The sequence below is a fragment of the Humulus lupulus genome, chromosome 5, assembly GCF_963169125.1.
Source record: "Humulus lupulus chromosome 5, drHumLupu1.1, whole genome shotgun sequence".
NCBI lineage: Eukaryota > Viridiplantae > Streptophyta > Magnoliopsida > Rosales > Cannabaceae > Humulus > Humulus lupulus.
Genome location: NC_084797.1, coordinates 227,248,018 through 227,268,368, shown reverse-complemented (window position 1 = coordinate 227,268,368; position 20,351 = coordinate 227,248,018). Strand labels below are relative to the sequence as shown.

General features: G+C 36.9%; 1 non-coding gene across 1 annotated transcript; it reads right to left on the bottom strand.

Annotated features, from left to right (window-relative positions):
• Positions 1-17,584: 17,584 nt before the first annotated feature.
• On the bottom strand, positions 17,585-17,691 carry LOC133780929 (small nucleolar RNA R71). Its single transcript, XR_009869734.1, has one exon. It is a non-coding gene; the product is annotated as a small nucleolar RNA R71 (small nucleolar RNA).
• Between the last annotated feature and the right edge of the window lie 2,660 nt (positions 17,692-20,351).

Below are 20,351 nucleotides of genomic sequence, written 5' to 3'. Positions count from 1 at the left end.
AAATCAAGGTTCAAATTATAAATAATTAATTTGATAAAGGATTTAAATAATTATTTAATTAATTAAATCAATAGAAAATAATACAGGCCTTGATTTTAAATCCAATGGGCTTATAATCAAATGGGAAATTTCACGGACCTATAGCCCATGATAATTTCGACCTAGGGCTTCAAAATGGCTATTATTTTATTGATTTTTTAATTAAATTAAATGGCCTAATTGAGTATATAAAAGGAGTGCTTAGAGAGAAGTCAAAACATAAATTTGATAAGTCATAAGTCAGATTTTCTGATAGTTTTAGATTCTCTCTAAACACAAGTCATTTTCTAAGCCTCTTTGTTATTTTCTCTTCTTCTCTCTATATCTATCTCATGTGTTGAGAATTTCCCACACTAGTCTAGGTGGTTCTAAGGATACATTGGAAGATTGTGAAGAAAATAGAAGATCGGTTCAGTTTCTTGATAATACTCTGCGATAGAGAGGATACAAGAGTTAGAGAAATTGAAGGAAGGACTCTTTAATTCCGCTGCGTATACTGTAAGTATTCTATTCTTTGTTTCTCTTTGAATTCAATTTTAGAAACATGTTTTAGGCTATCTCGTATTAATTTGTTTAATATTAGATATATATGAAAATAAATCAAGATCCTGTATAAGCTAATCCAACACTTTCTTGGTCCAAGAATAATTTTATGGATGTGTGCAAGACCATAGTTTGTACCTCGACAGCTATGGTAAAAACACTAGCCAAATACCAGAAAAAGTGAGCTACTGGTTTTGGTGTGAAGATAGCATCTTGAAGAGGTAGGATTTGGGAAAATGGATTCCAAAGTCAATTTGTATAGAAGTTCCAAGTTTGGAAATCATAAAATTCTGAAGAAAGATTGCTCTGTGAGTTGCTCTTTCTCTAGCTGATTTGTGGGACGTCTTCGAAATGATATTTTTTGCATCCTGGGGAAAAGATTGATTGTGTTTGACAAAAGAGGAAGAAGTCATCATGAATATGAATGAGATGGTATGTGATGATTTTTGGGCGATGATGGGGATGGTTCTTGGTGAGTATCCTGAGGCTAGATTTATAGTTGGGGTTATCTGGATAAGAAATCAGCAACAATATTGTCTTTGCCTGGGATGTTTTTAATGTCAAAAGAGTAGTTGTCAAACTAGACTGCCAATCTCAAACGTTGGGCATTTTTCGTCTTGCTCTTCTTTAGACCGATCATTCCTTTTGACGTGGCAAAGTCCATTTCTACCAAGAAATGATGACCTAGCAGATGGAATTCGAATTTTGTAATACCCATCTTTATTGCCAATAATTCTTTTAGGGTAGAATGATAGTGGAGCTGAGAATCTTTGAAGTGGTCGCTCTTGTATCCACATATTTTTCTTTTCCCTATCTTGTCTTGTTCAAGTAGGACAGCACCCCAATACCGATCACTAGCGTCTGTTTGCAAGATTCTTTTTCCATAAGAAGGAATCTGCAAAGGTGGTAGTGTCTGCATCAACTCCTTTAGTTTTTTTACTACTACAGTTTGTTCTTGTGACCATGGTGGAGTTTGCTTTTTAAGCATGTCACTGAGTGGTCTTGTCATTTCCGAAAGTCGTGGGACAAAATCCCGTAAATAGTTTACAATTCCTAAGAACTGTTGGATTTGGACCTTTGTGAAGTCCTTTTCGGGAAACTTTAGTAATTCTTGGGCTATGTGAGGTTGGGCCTAATATTGGCCTTTAATAAGCTTCATTCCCAGAAAGTCAATTTGGGCTTGTCTAATGACCATCTTCTTTTCGGATAACATGGCCCCATGGGCTTCTGTGAGAAAGATGAACTGGGTTAGTAGATTGTGATGGGTTTGTTCATCTTGTGAGAAGAGCAATATATCATCAATGTAGATTAGGGCCTTATCTAGAATGGGGCCATAGATTCTGGTCATGGCCTTTTGGAACAGTGATGGGGTTGTTTTGAGACCAAAGGGAAGGACGGTCCACTAATAGTGGTGATATGGAAGAAGGTTGTTTTGGGCCTATCTTCTTGTTTGATACCCAATTTCCAAAATCCCACCTTTAGATCGAATTTTGAAAATATTTGAGCATTTGACAGGCTTGCAAATAGGGAATTCTTGTTTAGTAGGGGGAATTTATCATCTGCCAAAAATTCGTTCAAGGGCTTGTAATTGATGACCAATCTTTGTTTTCCCCGAGCTTGTTCTAATCTCTTATTGACTTAGAAAGCATGGCATGCCCATGAAGAGGTGGTTGGTTCAATCAATCCTTGTTGTTGTAGTTCTTTGCATTCCTCAGTTGCCATTTTTCTGATGCTCTGGCTTCATGCTTGGGTGACTTGCCTTGGTAGGGTTAATATCTTCAGTGAGTTTGAATGGTAAACTTATGAAGAACTGTTGATTTTCCCATAGAGGGCATTCACATTTTTGGAGGAACTCGGCATGAATTATGGCACATGAATTTTCTATGAGCCTTTGTCTGGCCTTGGAGAATGGATCAGGAGGCATTAGAAAATAGTATGGATTCCCACGGAGAAAAATGTTGTTTGTAGCCAAGGCCACTAGGAAGGATTCGTAAACCCTTTTTCTTGGTGTAAACATCAAAACCAATAATTGGATATTTCTCTAGTAATTTTGAGCCAAATACTCTATGAATGATAGAGCATCCTGGGAAGAACTGTAATTTAATTAGTTTACTGATGAGCTCTGTACAGAAAATGCTTCTATTTGCAGCGTGGAAGAATTGTTTTTTTCTTTTCTCCAATATTCTGGAGGGAGAACATCAGGGTTCATCATGGTGTATGATGCTCCCGTATCAAAGAAGGCTGTTACTTTGACAGACCGAGCATATTTTGTAGAGAGGGTATGTATGGAGATGATTGGTGATGGTCGTATATTATTAATAGCTGCCATGTGGTAGAATTCATCGGAAGCCTTCAGTTGTTCGAATGCACAGAGGGACTCTGGATTTATCTCGTCATCAGTAGAGAAGATGGATTCTAGGTCATTTTCTTCGAGAGATACACCAGTTGTTTGTTGAATGTGGGAGATTAATGTAACGCCCTAAACTCCAGGGACCGTTACGGTGTGCCTTTTTATATAGTGCTAAACTCGCTAATCGAGTCATTTGGCCATAATCGTGTAACTAAGTATGATTAGCAGTTTAGGATTAAATTTTTTGGTTAAGATATAACATTTCACTAAAACGTTTACTGTATACATTGGGATCCCAAAAATATAATTTAAAGGTTAATTACAGCAAATATTTACAACCAGCCGATTTAAGCAGCAAAATAGGGTTTAACCCTAGTTCCTCTTTAAACCCTCGGCCGTGATAGTCAAGCAGCCGCATATGTACACATCGTCACCTAAGCTCTCCAACTCAATGATGGTCCAGCTTTCTTTTGCATTTACCTACACCATATAGCACTCGTGAGCTGAAGCCCAGCAAGAAAAATTAATATGATCATGAACAAGTAATAACATGTTACTAAGTCATAATAGGCATGCCTAGCAGTAATAACCCTACTCATGCATGCAAGCAGGTACAAATACATGTTTGTGAAGTCCTGCGCTCTAAGTAGATGGCTAATAAGTCTCTCTGAGGTAGATGACTAATAAGTCATTCCTTGATCAGTTGAATAATAAGTCACTCTATAATAGATGACTGATAAGTCCATCTCGGTCAGATGACTGATATGTCCGTCTCGGTCAGATGACTGATAAGTCCATCTCGGTCAAATGACTGATAAGTCCATCTTGATCAGATGATTAATAAGTCTATCCCGGTCAGATGATTAATAAGTCTATCTCGATTAGATGACTAATAAATCTACCTCAGTCAGATGACTAATAAGTCTATCTCAGTCAAATGACTAATAAGTCTATCTCGATTAGATGACTAATAAGTCTATCTCGGTCAGATGACTGATAAGTCTATCCCGGTCAGATGACTGATAAGTCTATCCTGGTCAGATGACTAATAAGTCTATCTCGATTAGATGACTAATAAGTCTGTCTCGGTCAGATGACTGATAAGTCCATCTCGGTCAGATGACTAATAAGTCTATCTCGGAGGTCCCATACCCTCCTAACCATGTGACGTGTAGGTCACCTTAGCCTTTCCGGGTTTGGCTCTAAGTAACTAGCCTTTAGACTAGACAAGCACTTTTAGTTTTCATCGAACTTGAGATTGGTCTAGCATTAATGCTCATGATGAGTCACTCAATGCTGATGTCAATTAGATCTAATCTTTATCGACTTACGTTAAACACGCTACAACCGTCCTTGACTCATAAGTCAATGCCATACGACCAATGCTCGGTACTACTGTCGAACTTGACTATTAAGTCACAGCTTCACAGTCAATACTGACACCAATGCCGATCCCTGACTAATAAGTCAGTGCTTCCTCAATGAGGTAATGCAACCAGACATATATCATATGTCAAATATCCAGATATAAGGCATTTAGCATACTTAATAAATAATCAGAAGCATAATTATAATCATGCACAAATACAGAGACTCAAGCTCTAATCAATCTTAATTTCAACATTCATGCCATGCCCTAATCTCATGTATCTTATGCATCATATGCATCACATACGGGGTGCAGTTTTCTTACCTCTGGTCCAAGCACAAGTTACCAATAAACGAGCCACAAGCACGATCCTGATTCCAAGCCCCTAGCGATAACCTAGTCGCAACCATAAACGGTGATCCAATGAGTTCAAGTTCTAAAACCCAATCCCGAAACCAAGACCTAGCCTCCGGGACATCGAATCCCACTAAACCGGGTAGTAGGAACGATCCCGAGGCCTAAGGTTTGAGTTCCCATGATCAAAACATCACTTCGGCCACAAATGATCTCAAGCACCGCGACCCTACCTTCCAAGCGCTGCGGCCCTCAGGCTTTTCAGCAACCTCCACCTTCTTCATCGAGCTGGGCCGCGGCGCCCAAGAACAGGGCCGCGGCCCAACCACGAACCAGCCATTTTTCCTCGTTTTCTCCATTTAAAAACCTTCCAAAAACCTATCCAAACATCCCCAAATCCTAAAATCAAAGTTCCCAAACATCCCCATGATCCAAAACCAGCAAAACCTAAGCTTCAATTCATTCAAAAACTCATCAAAACACAAAATCCAATTCAAGCTTAAAAACTTAGAACTTAAAACTTGAATTACCTCCGATTGAGTTGTTTCCCAACTTAATCCTTCGGATACTAAGCTTCTAATCTTCCTAGAATCGCTATGCCTCGATCATCGCTTGAATCCGAGTCCTAGAACTCAAGTTTCCTTTGAAAATGCAATCGAGAGACGAAAATGGAACTTTGAAGGAGAGAGAACGTTCTGAACGTTCTTTTTATTTCTTAACAGGTTACTTCAAGCTTAAGTAGGCTAAAACAAATCCTAATGCTCGGGTTCCCGAAAATGCCCCCGGGGGGGGGGGGGGTAAAATAGTCAAAACTTCAAGAATTTTCCCCAGATCTTATTAACTCCCAATTTATCATCAAATACTTATTCCCATTACCCAATAATCCGGTAATGAGCTAAATATCCCTTGACTTACTCCGAGTCAAGAATAAATCCCGTTGTGACTTTCCCACTAGCTTACCTCCTAGGATCGTCTTGTGGTGAGTAACCCTAGCATAACCAAACAATAATGAAGCACCACACACATGCCACATATATGCCAAATATGCCAAAAATGGCCAAAATATGAAAACCACCCGATTAATCAAAAATGGGTTCACATGCATATTTAATACACCTAAACATGCATATTATCATTTAATTGCATAATAAATCAACTATGGTCCTCTCGGCCTCCTATTCAAGGTCTTAAACCTTATTAGGAAATTTGGGGCATTATAATTAGTTTGGTGGTTTTCCCTTTGGGGCATTGTTTGGACTAATGTCCTTTGGTTCCACAGATGAAACATTTGTCAAATTTCTTCCTGAAAGAGCGCTTCCTCCTTAGAAATTTGAACGAGCGACATCCTTTTTCCTTTGAGGATTTAAAGGTTTTAAACCTTTTGTTGTGTTTCTTTTTTCTAGAAGACAAGAACATGCTGATTCTAATGGACATTTGATTCGTAGGTCCTTTTGGCTGCGAACCTTTCCAAGCTTCTTGGATTGTTTCATGTATTCTTGGATAAATGTGTGCTGTGAGCACATCTTTTCTAATGCCTTAAGAAGTAACTGATAGATTTCTCCAATCGTAGCATCAACTAGGGTTCTTCCTGTTCCCGAGAGAAGTCTAAAGGCTTCTTCTCCTAGTGGTTCTAGTATGGAAGAGAGGAAAGTCTGTTTTAGATTTGGATCATCAATTCCACCTATTTGGTAGAACCGTTGAGTCATCTTTTTGTAATGCTTCTCCAAATCTCTCTTATCCATTGAACAACATTTTAGCTTGAAGAATTCTGCGTATAGTCTTTCAGTGACTTGAGCGTCCTGTCCGCAGAATTCAATATACAGATAGGTCAAGGCATTGGTGACAGATGGAAGTTGTAAAAACATCATCTGTCTATAATTACCCAGGCTTGTCCACCAATCTTGTAGTGTTCCTGTAAAACGGGAGACAAAGTTGAGGAGAATCGTTCATGTTTGTGCTTCTTGTCCTTGTAATTCTAGGCTGAGCCAAGCCTGAAACTCTTGGAACCTTTCAAGCCATTTTGATGGAGGGAGGTCATCTAAAGTAAAAGTTTGAAAGTTTGAATTTTTACTCTTTCGTTTTTGGGGAACATGTGGCGTTGTTGATTCATTTCCACTTTCGTCTTCACTTGTGATAATTGGTTTGGTCTGTGAGTTTGATTCAATAGGTTGAACCATCAAATGTGGAAATGTTCCATTGTCATTGTTGGATAAGTTTTCACTGGATAGGCTTTCGGGATCACTAGGTATAGTATCATTAGAAGTTGAACTCATTTCTCCAAACCAATCGTCTGAAGAATTGTATGAACTAGCCAAAGAGCTTTGATCGTCCGAGTCTGTTTCTTTTTCTACGATGTGGATTCGAATCATTCATGACAGAGGATTTGTGGCTGGATGAACCATAAGTTGCTTAAGTTCGTCTGTCGGTTGGCTTGGTGATTCTTTCTTCTTCCCTTTTTTTTTCTTCAGTTGTTGGTTTTCATCAAGCATGCGTCATAGTCTTACAACAGAGTCCTCTTGCACAGATCTAGTAATAGGAAAAGGCTGGGAGGTCTTTGGTATTGTATCAAACTGCCAAGGGACCAACGTCGTAGTTATCTCAAACGGGGATGAAGTTCCCAAATAGCTAGTCGAAGGTGCCTTTGTCGGTTCTTGTTGGCCGAACCGGTTCTTGAGGGATTCATACTGAGTTTTAAGGCTCTTCATCCCGGCTTCTTTCGCTAGGAATACTGGCATTGGGACTGAGTTTGCTTTAATGATGGCTAAAAGCTCTTCATGAGTCTGTTGGTTTTTGCAGTGAGTTTATCGATGATAGTAGTCTGAGATTGTTTTATTGTTGTCTCTATTATGGTATTTTGTTGCTCGACTTGTTTTAAGACCTTGTTTTGGGCAATCATATATTTTCTGATTTCTAGTTGAGAACTTCTTCGCCCGAAGATACTTTTTTGAGAGACCCATCTGCATTCCTGGTTATGGGGTTTTGAACCTTTGGTTGGTGAGAAACTGTACCTTGGTCGTCTTGTCTATCAAATTTCTTGAGAGGAGGAAAATTTGACTCATAATCAGTAGTAGTCATCATACATACTTGTGGAATTTGTTGTAATTGATTTTGAGCAGGAAAAGCTTCTCCATGATGTCGCATCCATTTTGCTGCTTTTTTGTAGCATGGCAAAATGTTCTATTGAGGAGCTGAAAGTGGAGGCTCTTAGGAGTCTGTTGGAGGAAGCTCTATGTCCCATCCAGTTGGTTCTGGATGAGAGTCAGGTAAGTCTTTGGGAGTAGAATATTTGACTATATAGTCAAACTTTCCAGAGGGTTGGCCTAACAATCCTATTCCTTTTTCTAGCTGTTGCTTAAGTCGTTTTCTTAAGCTAGGACATCGTTTTGGCTTTGGGAGGTCTTCTTCTATTTTTAGGCAGCTTTTGCAGTCGCAAACATCCCAATACTTATGTCCATCTGAAGATTCGAAAGCATAAATAGGGCTGCCTTGAGAATCAAAGGATTGGATTTCCACATCAGTTGGTGTGACATAAGTCATCATGTACTGGGTGGTAAAGGAACTGAGAGTATTTGTTTGAGTTTTGTCAAAGACTATTTCGACAGAGCCATCTTCTTTATTGTGATAAGATGGTTCAGTAAGAGTTTGGAAAACTTTTTGAGGTTGATGGAGCATCTCATAGTTTGTTATCCATGAACTGGGCAAAATCTTCATAAGATCATTTGTAGAGATTTTCCTTGGAATATGAGTGCATGTTGGAACTTGGGTAGAGTCTATCGAGACCAGTAATGCTTCTTTAGCTGTTGGCAAAGAAAGATCCAAAGCATGATCTTGGAGTCTGTATTCCATCTGGTAGTGAAGAGTAGCTCCAATGGAAGTAAGATCTTGGTCAATTCCAGCCAATTGGACCTCAATCTTGAAAGCATCAGTCAAGCGATTGTCTTTGAGAGAGATATTAAAGTTAGGGAATAGTGTAGTTATTACTGTTCCTGCGTTTAATGTAGTTTCTATGGTTGCAATGCTTGCATGTTGGCAATGGCCTACTACCCAGGGACCGTTACATTGTGCATTTTAAATAGTGCTAAACTCGCTAACCGAGACATTTGGCCATAATCGTGTAACTAAATGTGATTAACGGTTTAGGGTTAAAATTTTTGGTTAAAGATATAACATTTCACTAAAACGTTTACTGTATACATTGGGATCCCAAAATATATTTTAAAGGTTAATTACAATAAAAGATTTACAACCACCAACCTAAGCGGCAAAATAGGGTTTATCCCTAGTTCCTCTTTAAACCCTCGGCCGTGGCGGTCGAGCAGCCACATATTTACACATCATCACCTAAGCTCTCCAACTCAAGGATGGTCCAGCTTTCTAATGCCTTTACCTGCACCACATAGCACTCGTGAGCCGAAGCTCAACAAGAAAACTTAAACATGCTCATAAACAGGTAATAACATGTCACTAAATCATAATAGGCATGCCTAGCAGTAATAACCCTACTCATGCATGCAAGCAGGTACAAATAAATGTTTGTGGAGTCTTATGCTCTGAGTAAATGACTAATAAGTTTCTCGCTCTGAGTTAGATGACTAATAAGTCTCTCTGAGGTAGAAGACTAATAAGTCTCTCTCTAAATAGATGACTAATAAGTCGTACTCTGTATAGATCACTAATAAGTCTATCCTTATGTAGATGACTGATAATTCAATCTCTGAGTAGACGACTAATAAGTCTCTCTCTGAATAGACGACTAATAAGTCATACTCTGTATAGACGACTAATAAGTCTATCTTTGAGTAGATGACTAATAATTCTATCTCTGTGTAAATGACTGACAAGTCTATCTCTGTGTCGATGATTGATAAGTCTATCTCCGTATACATGAATGATAAGTCTATCTCTATGTAGATGACTGATAAGTCTATCTCTAAGGTTCCACGCCCTCCTAGCCATGTGACATTTCAGTCACCTGAGCTTATGGCCCTGGCTCTAAATAACTAGCCTTTAGACTAGACAAGCGCTTTTGTTTTCATCGAACTTAGGGTCGGTCAAGCATTTCGTGCTTATATTGATAATGCTTACGTCGATTAGATCTAATCTTTTCAGCTTGCGTTAAACACGCTAATACTGTTCTTGACTCATAAGCCAATACCATACTACCAGTGCCCAGTACCACTGCCGAACTTGACTAATAAGTCACAGCTTCACAATCAATACTGACACAATTTCCGTTGCTGACTAATAAATCAGTACCATACACAGATAAGCAAAGATGCTGTGCATTTACTATGCGATCAATGTCCATATATAGAGCACTTAAAATGCCTCATCAATAATTACCAGCATAGTTATAACCATGCACATTCAATCATCTAGATATAAGGCATTCAGCATGCTTAATCGATAATCACAAGCATAATCATGCACAATTACAGAGACTCAAGCTCTGATTAATCTTATATTCAACATTCATGCCATGCCTTAATCACATGTATCTTATGCATCACATATTGAGTGCAGTTTTCTTACCTTTGGTCCAAGCACAGGTTACCAATAAACCAGCCACAATCCTGTTTCCAAGCCCCTAGCGATAACCTAGTCACAACCATAATATAAAACCTAATAAAAATGAGTAAATAAATACTTCCAGACCTAAACCTAGCCTCCGGGACGTCGAATCCTACACAAATGGGTAGTAGGATCGATCCCACACCCTTAGAGTTAAGTTCCAGCGATTAAAAACTAAATCTGGGCAAAACTGCCCTAAAGTGTCGCGGCCCCCAAACCCTGAGCCACGACCTGCCTCGAGACAGAAGCTAGACCACCTCTCTGCCTGCACCTTGCGCCGCAGCGCACCAACCTTGAGCTGCGGACCTACCTGCCCATTAGCCAACCTCATCCTCTTCATCAAGCCTAGGCCACGGTGCCCTAGAACAAGGTCGCGGCCCAACCACGAACCAGCCAAAAACATTCGTTTTCTTCATTTAAAAACCTTCCAAAAACCTATCCAAACATCTCCAAATTCCAAAATCAAAGTTTCCAAACATCCTAATTAACCAAAACCATTAAAATCCAAGCTTAAAATCATCCAAAAGCTCATTTAAATATAACATCCAATTCAAGCTTAAAAACTCAAAACTTAAAACTTGGATTACCTCCGATTGAGTCGTTTCCCAACTAAATCCTCCAGCTAAAAAGCTTCTAATCTTCCCTAGAATCGTTATGCCTCGATCCTTGCCTGAATCTGAGTCCTAAAACTCAAGTTTCCTTCGAAAATGTGATCGGTGTCAAAAAGGGAACGAAAAAAGAGAGAACGTATTGAACGTTCTTTTTATGTTTCTGACAGGTTACTTCAAGCTTAAGTAACCTCAAGCAAATCCTAATGCTCGGGGTCCCAAAAACGCCCCTGGGGGTTAAATAGTCAAAATTCCCAGAATTCCCTCCTGATCTCACTAACTCCCAATTTATCATCAAATATTTATTCCCATTATTCAATATCCCGGTAATGTGCTAAATACCCAATATACTCCTTAACTCACTCCGAGTCAAGTATGGATACCGTTGTGACTTTCCCACTAGCTTGCTCCCTAGGATCGTTTCGTGCTGAGTAACCCAAGCATAACCAAATAATAATGAAGCACCACACACATACCACATATATGCCAAATATACCCAAAATGGGCCAAAATATGAAACTTACCCAATTAATCAGAAATGGGCTCACATGCATATTTAATACACCTAAACATGCATATCAAGTCACATTATAATATTGTTCACATATTCGCATAATAATGCACAAAAATATCATATAATCATATAATTTGCCATCCTGGCCCCCTAATCAAGACCCTAAGCCTTATTAGGAAATTTGGGTCGTTACAATTATCCCCTCCTGACAGAAATTTCGTCCTCGAAATTTATCTGAACAGCCCGGAATATAAATTCCGCATATCTGATTCCAGTTTCCAGGTCACTTCCTCAACCCTACTGTGTCTATATAATACCTTAACCCAAGGCACAACTTTGTATCTCTGAACTCTGTTCTTTCTGTTCATATCTGGATTGGCTATTCCTCATAGGATAACTCAGCCTCAATCTCCAGATTCTCATAACTCAACATATGAGTCTCTTCTAACACATGTTTCCTCAACATGGAAATATGAAATACACTGTATACGACCGACTGTGCCAAAACTAAGGTCAACCCAAAGGCAACCTGACTGATCCTATCCAGGATTCAACAGTCCTTACTAATCTAGAGCTCAACTTGCCCTTATTTCCTCACCCATTTCCATGTGATACTCTAAGGAAGATATAGTCTTACACTTGGAATTCCACATTCCTGCATTTCAAATTACATAACTTCCCCATTTACTTTGAGAAGCGAGCTTCCGAGCTGAGCATCCGAGCTCTAACCTTTCAATAACCTCAATGATTCTCTGAACTACCTCAGAATCCAGATATAACATCTCACCCATCTCATTCCAATGAATGGGTAATATACATTCTCTACCATACAACGTCTCATAAGGTGCCTCTCCAATTACTGGATAACTCTCTCTCTCTCTGATTTACCATTAGTCTGAGGATAATAAACTGTACTAAACTCCAACTGTATATTCATTGCCTTCTACAATCTTACTCAAGACTTGGAAGTAAAAGAAGATTCTTCATCTAATAAGATAGACCTCAAATTTCATAAAGGCGTACTATCTCTCTCACATAGAGATCTACATATTGATCAACTGTGCTACTTTTCCTAACTGATAAAAACTAAGCTGACTTTAAATACTGGTCCATAATGACCCAAACCAAATCATGCTAACCCACTATCTTGGCTAGCCCCACCGCGAAATCCGTCACGATGTTGCCTTACTTACACAATGGGATACACAAAGGCTATATTGGCTTTACTGATTTTCTGATACTCAGTCTTGACCTGCTAACAAGTTAAGAACTTTGCCACATATTCTGTCATGTCCCTCTCCATCCCAGGTCACCAATATAAAACTTTCAAATCCTGATATATCTTCATGATGCATGGGTGAAGAGAATAAGGGGTAATATGAGATGCATCCAGATTCCCTCATTTAATCCCAGTGTCCATCGGATCCTAAGTCCGATCCCTATACCACAATAAATTCATACCTGACACTGCATAATCCTTAGCTAATCCAGCTAAGACATTCTCCTCAATTCTTCCCATCTATCTATTGGTTCACTTAACTGTTTTTCCTCTGATCCTCTCTATAAGAGTAACTCAAACATAATGTAGGCCACTTGGCCCACTAGTAATTTTGCTCTAGTTCTAGTCACACCCTTTAACTAACATGTAATATCTTACCTGTCCAAAGAAACTCCTGACCTCTAAGGCGTTCCTTGACCTTGGCAAATCTCCAACCGAGAATATACTACAATACCATCGATCAAGATGATCACAAATCCAATTCATATAATCTTTTAATACTCTATTCATCTAATCAATAAAAAAAACTCGGCATTAATCAAATCCTCCAAAATATAACTCAACACTCCAAGTGCCTTCATCTTATATAAAAGCAGTCTTTTGCATATCCTTCTCTCTGATCTTCAGTTGGTAATAACCAGATCAAAGATCTACTTTGGAGAATACCATCTTAGTCAATAACTGAGCCTTTAGTTCTTACAATTCTGCTGAAGCCATTTAATACAGTGCCCTAGACTTGGTTTCATCCTTGGCACCAATCCAATTACCATTCTATCTCTTTGTGTAAATGTAATCCTGGAAAATCCCCTGGAAACACATCTAGAAACTCACAGACTAACCCAGTCTGTTCTGATCCCACTAACACAACCTAAGTGGTATCTACCACACTAGCTAGGAGTTCTATGCATCCTCCTGCAATAGATCTCTAGCTCTAAATACAAATGTCATAAGCACAGTGCCAACTACTACAAAAGTTTCTCACTCTCAAGCTCAAGAGTTACTATCCTTTCCTCACAATTTATTATTGCCTCACATTGGCTAACTAAATCCATATCCAGGATCATACTTAAGTCAGTCATAACCAACTCTATCAAAACAATTGATGAGTCCCTTCTCACCATAACTTAACCATGCAATCTGCATATCAGATCTATGCCTCTCTAGATGCAACAAGCAAAGACCAACATGGCACCAAAACTAGTCAGCGCAATACAAAAATAAAAACTAGAAAGCTGACCTGCCACCACTGAGGAACCAGCCTCAGTCTCAGTCTCAGACTGCATTGAAGCGAACACTCAAGCTGGAGTCGAGCTGTCCACCCGCATTTTCTCATCCTCCTTTCGCCTTAGGTAATCCTTCTTGAGGTGCCCAACTATCCCACATAAGAAACATACCTTTGGTTGGCATCCCTTCAGATGACGCCTCTTGCACCGAACGCATATTGGGAAAAGTCTCCAATTCTTATTCTTGCTCGAACTAATAAACGGAGGTGTCACTACTTGAGTACTACACTCTCCATCACCCTCCTTTAAAATCTCATTTCATGTGCTCTCAACAACAAGAGCCTTCCCTACCACCTGAGCGTTGGTAGAGATTTCATGCACTGGGGCGACTCTAATACCCTGAGCTATTCTGGGATTCAATTGATAACTCTACAAAATAGAGTTATTTTACCATATTATATATGCTAATTGTTGCTTAGTTCTTGAGTTTTTAATTGATTTATTAAGTTTTTAAGTAATTTTGAATTTATTAGTCTTATTTTAATTTTATAGATTTTTATGTATTTTTATAGTTATTTTGTTGTAAAATGTTGTAGTTAATTATTTGAATTATTGTTGTTTAGTTTGATGTAAAAAAATATTGTATTATTGAACTTAAATATTAAATATAAATTAAGTTATAATTAATATTTTCAAAGAATTAATATTATTTATTTCATACTTAAAAATATTTGATTATGACTTAATTTATATTTTGTAGGAAATTGTTGAATTGTTGGTGTTTGAAAAGCCAAGAAAAAGAAAGAAAAAAATTGTGGCATTTCTGAAAAGCCAAGCCTAGCCCTTTCGGGCCAAACAGGTCCAGCCCGTTGCCCACCTCCATTTGGCCCAGATGCCAGTTGCCTCTCTCCTGTGGGCCCGCCTGCCAGCCAACCCCTTCGGCCTAACTCTTCCCAGCTAGAAGCCCACCTGTCCAGGCCCGAGCCTCCCTGCTTCCTCTTCTCCTCCACGGGCTTGCTCCACCAACCAGCACAAGCCCAGCTCCACAGGCCTCCTTCCTTGCCACGCTCAGGCCCATACAGCAGCCACCAACAATCCATGCAACCTTGCTGCCAGCCCAGCACACAAATGTGTACAAAATTTCTTGAGCCCAACAATGTCCCCTTGTTTCTCAATGTCTAGAAATGTCAATTTTTTACCCAACTTTTTCTACACATTTTCACCACAAAATCATCATTGCCCCCTAGAATTTACCTCTACATGCCATATTTATTTTATTTAATTAATCTAATCAATTTAATTCATTTAAGTTGATTATTTTAATGCTCCTATTTTGGCTATAAATATGGAATTTCAAGACCATTTTAGAGTGCTTAATTTTTTGTAACCATCATCTTTTCTACCATTTCTCTCTTCCATTTTAGTATTTTTCAAGAGCATTTTCAAGTATGTATTTTATTTATTTTGTAATTTCTATTCTAGTTATGTGCTTCTAATATTTTTCATAAGATTAATAAGATCATGATGAAGCAACTTGTAACTAGATAATATTTATGTTGTATGTTGATTTCCCTTGTAATGCAACAAAGTTTATGGATTTTTCTTCTTCATATATGTCTTTCATCTTTAGTATCTCATATTTTGGATTGTTAGATAATATTGCACTTTGTTCTTCATTTTGCAAAACATAATATTCTTTGCGTAAGATGTGTCATTAAATTGTATACATCCAATGCTTAGAACAAAAATATTATGTTTTGCCTTATGAATAATGTTATTTGATTTTGTTGTTGTTTCATTAGGTTGATTACAGTAAATACTTTGAAATTATATTTTTTTTGAAAAGTGAACGAAAAATCCTATCTTTTCAGAAATAATTTGTGCTTAAAATTATAAATCTATTTGGAAAATGATAGTTTGACTTATTTTAACTATCACTAACACTTGAGAATCAATATACTAATAAGTATTATTAAAATTACATTTTGTGGATTCTAGTATCTTAATAATCTTTCTTTTACAACTTATTTTCAAATCATAATTGGTTTATTTTTATTCTCTTATATAGCTTTATTTTAAATCTTTTATTTTATGTTCATGACATTAAATCTCATCAATCTTTGGAGCTAGGTTAGAATTTATTAATTTTAGTTTAAAATAGTTTTCTTTTTTATTTTAGACAACTCCTTTGGGTTCGACATCCTTGCTTACACGATCACTATTCTATATGAACGATTCATGTGCTTGCAATTTACATATTTAAAACATACCCATTTTGGGTCCATCAAGTTTTTGGTGCAGTTGCAGGGGAGTTGCAAGAAAAGAAACGAACTTTTTCTCATGGTTAGTGAATTCTTCTACTAGTTTTTTTTTTAATTTTTTCACTTAAAAAAAACTATATATACAAAAATATAAAAATATATATTTATACAAAAACTAAAAAAAAAAAGTTAAAAAGAAAATTTGGGACGGTTCTACCACCCATATAAAATAAACTTACTTATATATTTATTTATTTTTTTAGTTGACGGCACTTATGCCTCCTATCAATCTATCTTTTTAATTTTTATAGTCGATGACACTTGTGCCTCCAAATTTTGTTGTAAATTTGTTGTAGTTTTTATTCCTTGTATTTCTTTGTTAGTTGACGACACTTGTGCCTCCTAACCTTTGTTGTAACTTTCTTTATTTATCTTATTGTTATATTTTTGTGCAATTTACTAGTTGATGGCAATTTTGCCTCCTAGCTAGTTGATGACAATTTTTCCTCCTAGCCTTTTATCTTATGTTTTAGTTGATAACACTTGTGCCTCTTAATTTTTACCTTAGTTTTGTTATGGTTGATGGCATGCTATGCCTCCCTACTCTTGCCTAATTTTTTATAGTCTTATTTAATTTTACCTTATTTTATTTGTCTCTTATCATATTATTGTATGATTGTGAAAAAAAAACCTAAATCTTGTCCTTTCACCATAAGCAATCTTTGCTTAAAGGAAATTTGAACAAAATTCCCAATCCGCCTCTACTAATTAACCTCAGGGAGTTGTTAGTAGTGTGCGAGTAAGTGGAATCAAATAGGCCTGGGGACAAGTAAACCATAAAAATTATATTGTTGTGAAATCTCTAAAAATTCTAAGTATGCTCTGTGGTTGCGGTTTTAACTGATCTTTCACATCAGAAAATTGTTTGTTTGAGATCATCTTTGTTGCCTTGTTTGTGAAAATTGTATGCATCATTGGGAACATAACTCTAAAAATTGATTAGTAAAAAGACGTTTATCTTTGTTTGAAATTGAAAGTGTTAGTAAAAATTTGAGCATCATGGAACCAATTGCTAATATTATTGGAAATCCTGTTGATGAAAATGTTGTGCCTGAAAAAACATTGCTTGAGTATTTTGCACCTATTTCATCTAATGCCCCTCCATGTATTGTTCTTCTTACCACTTCTGCTACCCATTTTGAGCTTAAACCATCAATCATTCAATTGTTACCATCTTTTTATGGGTTAGATAGAAAGGATCCTTACATGCATGTCAAATAATTTTTAAAAATTTGTTCAACATTTAAATTTCAAAAAATTTCTGATGAGTCGGTCAAACTAAGATTGTTCCCTTTTTCATTAAAAGACAAATCAAAAGCTTGGTTAAATTCCCTTCCCACGGGGTCTATAACTACATGGGATCAACTTTATAATATATTCTTGCTGAATTTTTTTCCTATGTCTAAAACTGATAGTCTAAGGAGAGAAATCTCTGAGTTTTTTCAAAAAGATAATTAAGAGTTTTATGAATGTTGGGAAAGATTCAAAGATTTATTATTAAAATGTCCTCATCATGGTTTTGAAAAATGGAGACTTGTAAAATATTTTTATGATGGTGTGACTCCCTCTAATCATCAAATGATTCAATCTATGCATACCAGAATTTTTTTAAAATTTCAAGGACAAGAGGCTTGGGACGCCCTTGAAGATTTATCTGTCAATTCACAACAACGGAATTATTTTGATCCTAGGTCTAGGTCAACTAATTCACCAAAAAAAGGAGGAAGGTATGAAGTAAAAGAAGAATTAGACTTAAGAACATCCTTAGACAAATTAGCAAGAAAAGTAGAAGTTTTAGCAATAAGTCAAACTATAAATTCTCCAATACAACCAAGAAAAGATGTTTGTTCTATATGTTCTAGTCCTTTCCATAATGCCCAATCATGTCCTTCCTACCAAGAAGTCTTTTATGAGGAGGCCAATGCTCTTCATGCTTATGGGAAACCAAATGATAGTCCATTTTCATCCATTTATAATCCAAATTGGAGAAACCATCCAAACTTTTCATGGAGACAAAACCAACCTCCAATGAATCAAGGGCACCAATACAACACAAAAAACCAAACTCATGCCCCACAAAATCAACCATATCCTCAACAAAGGAAACATTCCTTAGAAGATGCTTTACAACAATTTATGCAATCCACTCAACAAATCCTACAAAATCAGTCTCAATCAATTACCAAACTCGAGATACAAGTAGGACAACTCGCTATTGTTTTAGCTGATAGAGAAAAAGGAACATTCCCTAGTCAACCTATCCCTAATCCAAAAGGTCAATATGAGATAGGAAATTCTAGTCATGATGGAGAAGTCAAATCAATTTCAACTCTTAGGTCGGAAAGAACATTTTCAAACCCGATTACATACCCAAGGTTGAAAAAGAAAAAGAAAAGAGTCAGTCTTCTAGTTCTAATGCTAATGACTCTTCAAACAAGGAAACTCTAATCCATCCTTTCATTCCAAAAGCCCCATTCCCACAAAGATTACTTCCAATTAAAAAATGCGGCCAATATAATGACATCTTAGAAGTTTTTAAACAAGTTAGTATCAATATCCCCTTCTTAGATGCCATTAAACAAATTCCTGCCTACTCTAAATTTTTGAAGGATCTTTGTACTGTAAAAAGAAACACTAATGTTCCTAAAAAGACATTGTTAACTGAACAAGCTAGTTCCATTATTCAATATAAGAGTCTTGTTAAATATCAATATCCTGGGTGTCCCACAATTTCATGCATTATTTGTGATCATTTTATTAACAAGACTTTACTTGATTTGGGTGCTAGTGTGAATTTATTGCCTTACTCTGTTTATAAGCAACTTGGTCTTGGTGAACTAAAACCTACTTCTATAACTCTTCAATTAGTCGATCGTTCTGTGAAAATTCCTATAGGCATTATAAATGATGTTTTGATCAAAGTTTATAAATTTTACTTTCTTGTTGACTTCATTGTTCTTGATACTCAACCTGTGGAAAATGTGCATGCTCAAATTCCTATCATTTTAGGTAGACTATTCTTAGCTACATCTAATGCAATCATTAATTTTCGTAATGGTATTTTGAAATTATCTTTTGAAAATATGACTGTTGAAATGAATGTATTTAATGTTGCTAAATTTGTTGAGTGTGAGCAAGTGCATGAAGTTAACATGATAGATATTATTTGTGAAGATAATGGAAATGACTTACTTGACTTTTGTGAAAAATACTTTTGTATGAACTTGCATGTTGATGATTATGATGATGATGAGAAATCTTTTCCTATACCCTTAAATGAAACTAAAGTTGAACCTTTTTCACCCTTAGATCATGTTCAATCAATTTCTGAATCTCCAAAGTTAGACCTTAAACCTTTGCCAGAAAATTTAAAATATGTTTTTCTAGGAGAGTCTGAAACCTTACCTGTTATCATAGCATTCACCTTATATAAAGAACAAGAAGATAAATTGTTAGATGTCCTTAGAAAACATAAAGAAGCCATAGGTTGGACCATTAGAGACATTAAAGAAATTAGTCCATCCATATGTATGCATAGAATTTGTAATGCCTCGAAATCCCTAATGTAGTTTAATGGCTGGATTAGTAGGCCGGGAGGGCCATAATTGTTTAATTATGCCATTAAATGATTATATGCATGTTTATGTTAATTATATTATAATATGATGTTAAATGCATGCATGTGGGTCCACATTTCATTACAGGGGTGTTTTGGTAATTTGGCCCGTTGAGGGCATAATTGTATATTTGTATGCATGTCAGTGACCTATTGTTGAGACCACATTATAATGTGGATTTGTTCGAGCTATTCGGCATGAGACAATCTTTGAATGTTAATTAGCGATCTAGTCATAACAGGTTTAAGTTCGGGGCTCGGGGTGAATCTCAGGGTGATTTTAATGATTAGAGCGTTGCCGGGAATTAAAGGGTAACGAGATATGAATTATTGATGTTTGAGAATATCGAGAATAACGGGAATTGGAGAGCGTTAATTATGATTAACGAAATAGGTGGAAATGTCAATTTTGTCCTTGGGAGCCTTTAGAAATCCTTATTTGACCTATGGGTATTTTGGTTTTTTCACCCCTAGGATAGATTTAAGCCATTGAAGGTTGTAGAAAGAAGAGAAAACAGAGCATAGATTAAATCTTTCTCCCGTGCCTGTTTTCTTCCTTTTTCT